Below are 9,529 nucleotides of genomic sequence, written 5' to 3' on the forward strand. Positions count from 1 at the left end.
AAAAGTTCAACTTCAAGTCCAAAATTTCACCTTATGAATCAATAAGGGTGAGACTTTTGTAGTAGTCCTTCCTGGAACAAATGTCCTCATTATATGTGAACCTGTGAGATCCAGACTGTAAGTTATCTATTTCTAAAGTGCAATGGACAATGGGCACAGAGACAAAATACTTCCATACTCGAGGGAAAAGAAGAATCTAACAGGTACCCAGAAAAGTCCAAACCCCAGCAGAACAATTGACATTCACTCTCCTTCTTTACACTTCTATCCTCTAACAACCAGGCCTGTGTACCCTTGATTCAGAGCTGACACTCTGACGGGTTTTCAGAGGCAGTTACTCCCATGGGAGTAGATTGCCCAGCCTTCTCCCACCGAGCAGCTGGTTGATTCGAACCGAATGCCTTGGGGATTGCAGCACAGCAATTTACATTAACTTTCAATCCTCGAAAATAATCTTCTGTTCTTTGGGATCATCTGAATAAGACCCTACCCTCAGGGCTCTCTGCACGTTGATCATGCCCTTTGAGTTCTATGGAGAAGCTCTTTGGCCCTTGGGTTCGACTCTGCCCTCCAGGCCAACTGGGATGGCAACTCGGCTCTGTCCGTTTTAGGAGGGTCTGTTCTTCTAGCCCATCTGAGTGGTGACTTCATCTCCTCTGCCCAAGCAGGCCTCATTCTGTCCCTTGGACCTCATGGTCCCATCCTTCTGCACTCTTGAATGGCAGCCCAACACTCTGACATTGAATTTGTGAAGGTTTTTCTTTCAAACTCAAGAAGCCATGGCCTCTTCCTTTGAGACTGAGGTGGCCTTGCTTCTTGTGCTCTTTCCAACAGTTTCTGCTAATGTGTTAAATGCCCCAGGGTAATCCTATTCTTCTTGAGAAATACAACAGATGTCGCTCCTTTCCTGCCTGAAAAATTCCAAGAGCAGACAGCTTTCTTTCCTTCTGTCCAGGCTCCTTCTCCTATCGTGGTTGCTGTGGTTGTTGCTTAGGTCCCTCAGTAACAGCTTAATGTCTTCAACAAACGATTGAGTCCCCAAGTCCTTGGCGAGAGTGTTCAAGCATGTGTTCCTAGTTTGTACAGTAGAATTTTCTTAATCTTTAAGTGCTGTTTTCATTTTGCACAGTTCTTTTTAAGTCTATCTCCTTCCTTTGCATTTTATTATAAGCAAGAAGGAGAAACCACATGGTCCTTTTAGAACTATTCTTAGAAATCTCATCAGCCAGATATCCAAGTTTATCACTGGCAAGTTATACTATTCACCAAACATTTGAACATAATCCAGACAAGTTCTCTGCCACAGCATAAAAAGCATCACTTTTCCTCCACTGTCCAATCACAAGTTCATCCTTTTTTTTTAAGAGTCTCACAAGAAACATGCTTAATACCCACACTTCCAGTGATGTTCTAGTGCTAAAGCTGTATGAATTCTCTAAACAATAAAGAACTCACTTCACTCCCTTCTGAGCCCTAATCAGAACCGCCTTTGATGTCCATAATTCTACCAAGTTTCTTCCAGACTTCAAAAGCTGAAGTCCAGATAGGTTAGATCACGTCCCCATGTTCGGCCAGCTAATAAGACACAGCTTGGCCAGGTCTCCATCATCGTTTGCTTCCTCCAGGGGCTGCTTCTAGGACTGTCTGTGCCAAGCTGCAGGTGTCTACTCCCCTATTAAGTGTCCTCCAAGCCAACACTATCAGAATGCTGACCATCTGGTTCCCCATTTTAAAATAGATGCCAAAAGAGAACTAAATAAAGGAGGTTTCAGGTAACCACATCACATCCTGATTGTCTATCACACAGCATCAGGGCTGTGCTAAAGGGAGTCCATAAAGAATCAAACCAAAGGAAAGGCTTTAAATGGATAGAAATGGAAGATCTGGGGTATAGACTTCCTTTTTGAAGATCCTCACCCTTTTAATTAAAACACTGATGGTGATGGTGGTGGTGACAGCGGTGGCAGTGGTGGTGGCAGTGGAGGTGGCAGCGGCAGCAGTGGTGGCGGCGGTGGTATTAGGTACCATCAGGTAGACTACGACTCAGAGCAATCCTATGAACCACAGAAGTGAATCTGACCCGGTCCTGTGCTATCCTCACCATCTTTGATATACCTGATTCCACTGTTAGAATCACTGTGTCTACCTGTCTTGTTGAGGGGCTTCCTGTCTTTCTCTGACACGCCACCTTTCCCAACATGATGTCTTTTTCCCAAGTACTGGCCTCTTCTAACAACATGCCCACAGCACGTGAGATGAACTTTCACCATCCTTGCCTCTAAGGAGCATCCCAGTTGCACTTCTTCCAAAAGAAACATGTTTGTTCTTTTGGAAATCCACAAGATAGTCAGGACTCTTCTCTAACATCACAACTTAAAGACAGCACTTCTTCTTCTGCCATCCTTATTCATTGTTCACTTACAGATACATGGAAATAACTGAAAGATCATGACAAACAAAACAAACCAATTCCCAAATAGTGCCTTTATTCCACGAACTACTGAGATGTCTGGGAAAGATCCTTCCCTACAATACCCAGGCCTAGTCCACTCCTCTTTCTCTTTTTAAAACATCATAATCCTAGAAACCCAGTACTGACGACAGGAGCCTGCTGGCGGCAGCTGCTTCTTCATTTGTAGTGCTTCTCATTTCACCAGGATTCTCTGTGACCAAAACCAATGCAACTTCAGCTATTTCCTATCTGTTTTGTTTCTCTCTCCCACCGCCATGCCCCTTGCCTTCTTCCAACAAAACTGAGAGTATTACTTTAAATTAACCCTTCCTCTGCTAGGAATCCAGCTTAAGGAAACTACATATGTTCACAAAGACTCATCATCAAGGATGTTCAAGATGTGTCCTGTAAGTCAAGCTTCTTAACAGTGAAAAATGGGGAACAATCAAAATCTCAGCCTAGAAAATAGTTAAATAAATGATGTAAACCCCTTCTATCACGCAACCTTTAAAAAGTATGATACAGAAGAACATCAAGTGATGTGGAAAAATATTCATCCTAATCTATCTTCATCGATTTTGTTGTCAAGTGGGAACCACTCATAGCTGATCCTTTCATACATTTACAGAGGCTGTAAGTCGCACAGCAGGAGACTGACCATCGTTCTCCCTCAGAGAAGGTGGTGGATTTGAACTGCTTACCTTTGGGTAGGCAGCACAATTCCTTACCCATTAGGCCACCAGAGTTCACTATATAATTAGTGTGGACAACTTAGTATTACTTACGAAACAGCTAGATACAGAAGGTGAACTAAAATGTATGACTTTACGGCACTCATAGGGAAAAAAATACGTGTAGATACATACATTATACACAACTTTTAAAGCTACCATGAGAGATCGCTATCCTTTTGCAACTCAATTTATAAAATATTTTACATTAAGTATTAATTTTGTAATAGAAAAAATACTTGTGTGTCCTTAACTTAGGATTCCTAGGAGTCAGAATCAACTCTTTTTTAAAATTTTATTATTTTTGTGTGTGTACCGTCAAATCAGCTCTGACTGGTACAGGTGGAAATTGCCCCTCATTCTCCAGCAGAAAATCTGGTGGATTTGAGCCATGTACCTCTGGGATTGCAGTGCAGTTTCTTGCCACTAGGACACCAGAGCTCCCTGAGTCAGAATCAACTTTAAAATACAGGTTTTTGGGTTTTGTCTTTCTTGGGCGTCAAACTTTTTCAAAGAGTGAATGTACTGGTGAGTGTGAAAACTGACAGAAGGTACAGTATGAAATTAAGAAACTGCATTGATCAGTATTTTTAAACATACTTCATATTACATTTGGGAGCAGAATATTGCTATAAGAATAATGAATAGATAGTCATACAGCACAAAATTCCAACAAATATAAAGGCAACCTCGGGGCTCCTGAGATACAAGAAGGGTGACACCTCACCTCACACACTTTGGGCATGTTGTCAGGAGACACGAGTCCTTGGGAAAAGACATGAGGCTGGGAAAAGTGGAGAAATCAAGGAGATGATTGACACCGTGGCAGTGACAGTGACAGTGACAAGGAGTTTGAGCATGGGGGGGATTACGAGGACGGAGCAGGATAAGGGGAGGTTTCAGTCTGTTGTCACCGGGTTGCTATGTGAATCTTCGACTCTCTCGCCTAACGTCCTCAGCGCCAGGCCAGTGCAAGCTGGGCATGTGCGAGATCCTGCACTAGTCTCAGCTTGTCTGAAAGATATACCCAGTATAATATCATTGGAGGTGAGTCCTCCACGCCACTCCCATGTTCTAGGGTTCACTAAAAGAGCTCCCAGAATCATCTCACATATGGTCTGATACGCGAAAGAATACAAAGAATTCGCAAAAGGAAAAGGCACAACAGGCAAAGATGAGAGGAAGTCAGGAAAGACTTCAAGAACCCTTCCCAGTGGAGTCACCCTCAAGGCTTAACTTCTACAAGTTAGGACACTCGTGAAATGTTTTCCAGCAGGGATGTTATTAGGAACCAGTGCCCAGAGTTTTCACGGGGGCCTGGTTACCACAAGCACGCCATACCTGTATGCTTACCTTGTAAGCTGGCCTTTTACAGCCTAGCTACCAGTTTCACACCTGCTACACGTTTTTTGCACAGATAAAACATGAAGAGCCACACTCGCTCCCTGCTGTCAAGCAGGTACTACTAACTGAAAGCTGACCTCCACTGGGTTTCCAAGGCTGTTGTTAACTGGAGAAAAGGAGTCCGCCCATCTTTCTCCTGCAGAACCACTGGTGAGGACGAACCACCAAAGAGGCGAGACCTTGGGAGTTAGCAGGGCAATGTGCTAGGGACAGAAGATAGGAAGATATGAAAACATTCACAGAGAGAGGAACATCAAAATCAGCACTGGAGTTACAGATGAGCAAAAGCTATTGCTGCTGCTGTTGTTGTTACTTGTCAGCTGTGACTGAGCAAAAGAGAAAGCCCTAAAGGCCTTACTGACTTGGAGTGACCCTCCTCCTGCTTTCTGAGGCTGCAAAGCTTTATGAGGGGACTGTCCATCTTTCTCCCACAGAACAGCTTGGAGGACCTAACCGACCACCAGTGGGTGACTAGAACAGAGTGCTGCCAGAGATCCCTGGGGTACAGAGGGCCCTTTGATGTTACCACTCATATAATGGTTTTGTTCTTCTTAAACTGGATAGTGGGTAAAAAGGAGTTTTGTTACAGTTTTTCTTAAGAGTTTTTATGTCTGTGTGTGGACAACCAAAACATTAAACAAGAAAAATAAAAGCCTTCTTTGTTTATTACTACAAATTACTAATGGGCTCTGGTGGACAAGTTGGTCAAGCACTCAAGCTGCTAACTAAAAGGTTGGTTCAAATCCACCAGATGCTCTGCTGGCGAAAGAGGGGTAATCTCCTGTGCCAGTCAGATCCAATTTGATGGTACACCACACACACTCTCACACACACACACACACACACACACACACACAAAAGACTAAAACTTGGTTCAAACCAGCAGCAGTTCCAATTCCAGGGCGGGAGGAGAGACGGTAATGTTCTGTACTGACCACAGCCTGGAAAACCTTCTGGGATGTTCTGTTCTGTCCTGTGATGAGTCAGGATCAACTCCATCACATTGGATAGGTACTACCAACAGTCCATGTTGACTGATTTTCACATTCCTGCTACTAAACTAAGTTCAATGCTCTAAGTAGTAGTATTCTTTTAAAACTATCTACTGGAGACTTTCTAGGATCCAGGTCATGTACTAAACTCCAGAAATGGAACACTGAACAAGTCAGATGAGACTCCCTCAAGCTCAAACAACTTTAAATTTACTGAAGAATGATGACAAATGGCCAGCAAGAAACTGAAGGCAACACACTCGCAGGTCTAGATAAGCGCTACTAAGATACAGAGCTGTTGGTAAATGTTGTCCACTCAGCTCTGACTCTCCGTGGCCCAATACACACACCTACCCCAGCCTGACCCATCTCCACAACCTCTGCTCTGCTTAAGCCCATTTTTGCTGCCACTGTATCAATCCACCTTGAGGGTCTTCCTCTTTTTCATTGACCGTCTACTTTTCTTCATTCACATTGTGTTTCATACAATCACACCCATTCATTATATTTTATAAAATTAAACAACATTGAACTATGCTCACCATGGCCCTCTCTTTCCAGATCCCCACCAGATCCTGCCTGTTTTCTTTACCCACTTTTTGCTCCACCCGTCAAATTGTGCCACCCTGTGCTTTCCCTTTGAGTTGCTGGAGAAGAGTGAACATATCACTGCCAAGATGAACAAACAAGATATGGACTGCCAAGAGAACAAAGAGATCGTCCCTGGAGAAGGTGAAACTAAGTTTCTCCTTGGAGGCTAGCATTTTGAAGCGCCATCTCACATACTTCGGGCACATGGCCAGAAGAGTCCGCTCCTTGGAGAAGGATGTCATGCTCTAAAGGGTTGGAGGGACAGTGAAGGAGAGGAAGACCTCAGATGAGATAGATTGATAACACTGACTAAGGCAATGAGAGTAGATGTGTTGGACCATCTACTTTTCCAAGCATGATATCTTCTCCAGGGATTGGCCCCTCCCAATAAAAGCCCCTAAAATGTAACATAAAGTCTCACCATCATTGCCTCTAAGGAACATTCTTGTTAGTTCTCCCAAGACAGATTTGTTATTCTGGCATCTATGGTGTCAATATTCTTTGTCAACCGCACAGGCCAAAGGCATGTTTGTTTGTTTCTTTTACTCATTGTCCAGCTTTCACATTCACATGAAGCAACTACAAATACTACGGTCTGAGTCAGGTGCACTGTAGTCTTTAAAGTCTTATCTTTGGCCTTCAGCATTGTAAAGAAGTCCACGGCAGCTGATTCGCCCACTGCAATACATCATTTTTAATTTATTTTTACTTTTATGTACTTTTCTTTTTTCTGTTTTTGAAAGTTTGCAAATCATATTGGTTTTCATTCTGTCTTACATACTTTGGCCATGTGGCCAGGAGAGATTAGTTCTTTTTTTAAAAAAATTATTATTAAATTATATTAGTTTTAATGAACATTTACAGAGATTTTGGGTGAGAGATTAGTTCTTGAAGAAGGACATCTTGCTCAGAAGGGCAGAGGGACAGTGCAGGAGAGGAAGACTCCAGATGAGATGGACAGTCACTGGGTAATGGGGTTAGGTGTGTCAGAGACAGTGAGACTGGCTCAGGGCAGGTTAGGCTTCAGAGCTTCTGTACACAGGGTCAGTATGAGTTGTGGGAGACTCAATGACACACCACAACAACATTCATAGACATTTTGCTTTATAAAATTGTCATTGAGTAATGTAATTAATAGTAATGTCTAATCAACCCATTCATTATTGTATATTGTCTTTCCTTTCACTCAACCCATGTTTCCACTCCCTTCTTCCGCTTATCTCATCTCATCTCACTCCGTCAACCCTCCAAGAAGGATTCTGTGGCTGAATTTTTCCTTAGCTTTTTATATTTTTAAAAAGGGTTCTAGGCAAGTTATTGCCTGGAAAGGGATATCATGCTTGGGAAGATGGAGGGTCAGCGAAGGAGAGGAAGACTTCTAACAAGAAAGACTGATACGGTGACTTCAGCAATAGTCTCTTAACAGAAATGTTGAGGATGGCACAGGATAGGGCAGAATTCAGATGAGCTGCTCATAAGGTCATCATGAGCACTTGACTTCACTGTATCTAACAACAACAACATACCTGAACAAGCTCTGATGGCTTGTTGTTGTTGTTATGTGCCATCGAGTCATCTGTGACTCATACCATACTATGTACAACAGCCCCAAACCCTGCACTGTCCTGTGCCAGTCTGTCTCCGACACATCCACCCTGATTACCCCAGTCACTGAATCAATCCACCTCATAGAGGGCCTTCCCCTCCTGCGCCGTCCCTCCACCCTCCCAAGCATGATGTCCCTCTCCAGGGACCGGTCCCTCCTTGCAACATGTCCAAAGTATGTCAGATGAAGCTTCAGAATCCTTGCCTCCAAGGAGCAGCCTGGCTTCACCCTCTCCAGGATGAACCTGTTCATTTTCTTAGCAGTCCATGGTACATTCAATACTCTTTTCCAGCACCACAGCTCAAAGGCATCAGTTCTCCTTCTATCATCCCTAGCCATTGTCCAGCTCTCTGGTGCATGGCAAGTAATAGCTTAATGATAAGGAATTGCCCTGCCAATGCAAAGGTGCGTGATTCTAATCCACCAGTTGCTCTGTGGGACAAAGATGGACAATATCCTTCAGATTGCCTCGGAAAACCTGATGGGGGGACAGCTGTGGTCAGATCTGGTTCAACGTTACACAACAACAACATACCATAGTGATCCTTTTGTAACTGACTTACGTCACTCGGTATCAGTTCCTCTAGATCTATCCAAGTTGTGCACAATTTCAGGAATTCTTGATATTTTTGTTGCGGTGTACAGTCAAACTGGAACTGACTGACTCATAACTGACTTTCCCGCAAGTTTTCAGAGGCTTTAAATCCCATAGGAAGAGATTGTCCGTCATTATCCTGTGGAGTTGGTGGATCCAACTCTCCTGCCTTAGGGATGGCAGTGCCGCTTCCTCCCACCAGGCTGTGTGTGAATGTACCAGAGTTTCTTTAGCCATTCATCGCTCATGGACACCTGGCTGTGACCAATTCATTGTGAATAATGTTGCAATAAATATAGGCATGTGTCTCAGCTCTTATTTCTTCAGAATATATATCTGCAGTGGGATTGCTGGATCAAATGGTGTTTCTCAACTTTCCTGAGAAGCACCCTACTGTTTGCCATAGTGGTTACTCCATTTTATGTTCCTACTAGGGTTATTCCTTCTGGTGTGAGACTTACAAGCTCCCCACACCTTCACCAGCTTTTGTTTGCTGGCTTATTGAACATTCCCATTTTGCTGGAATGAGTTGATAGCTCAATGTTGGTTTTAATAGCTAGCTAGGGACGGCTAATGGGATAATCCATAGGGATTGTCCTGCTAACCCAAAGGCCATGCGTCTCTATCGGCTTGAATCTACCAGCTGCTCCTCAGGAGAAAGGTGGGTGATCTTCCGTGCAATTTTCAGAGGTGGAAGAAGTTAGCTATGAGCGTGTTCCCTGTGTGAGAAAGAGAGAGCAGCTAAAGATCTTGACCCTTCATGTTTGTTGACCATCTGAACGTTGTCTTTGGTGAAGTGTTTTCTCATGTCCTCTGTTCATTCTGTATTTGAGTTGGTGTTTTGTCTTTTTCTTGTAGACTACTGGGAGTTTTCTATAAATTTTAGAGGTGCAACCTTTTGTCAGATGTTTTGTTTTTTTCTCCAGTTTGTAGGTTCTCTTTCTAAAATCTTTTTAAGAAGTTTTTTATGAAGTTTTTTTAAAGACTTTTTTTAAGAAGTTTTTTATGTAAGGATTTAATTTTAGTATCCTCTGTCAACTGTGTATTTTCAGTTATTTTTTTTATTATTATTAAATTTTATTGGTTTTAATGAACATTTACAGAGATTTTGGGTTTTCATTCATTCATTGTTGCACTGTTTTCTCCACCCTCCTCCCC

This window comes from Elephantulus edwardii, unplaced genomic scaffold (genome assembly GCF_000299155.1).
Source record: "Elephantulus edwardii isolate Elephantulus edwardi_28Jun2011 unplaced genomic scaffold, EleEdw1.0 scaffold00296, whole genome shotgun sequence".
NCBI classification, from domain to species: domain Eukaryota; kingdom Metazoa; phylum Chordata; class Mammalia; order Macroscelidea; family Macroscelididae; genus Elephantulus; species Elephantulus edwardii.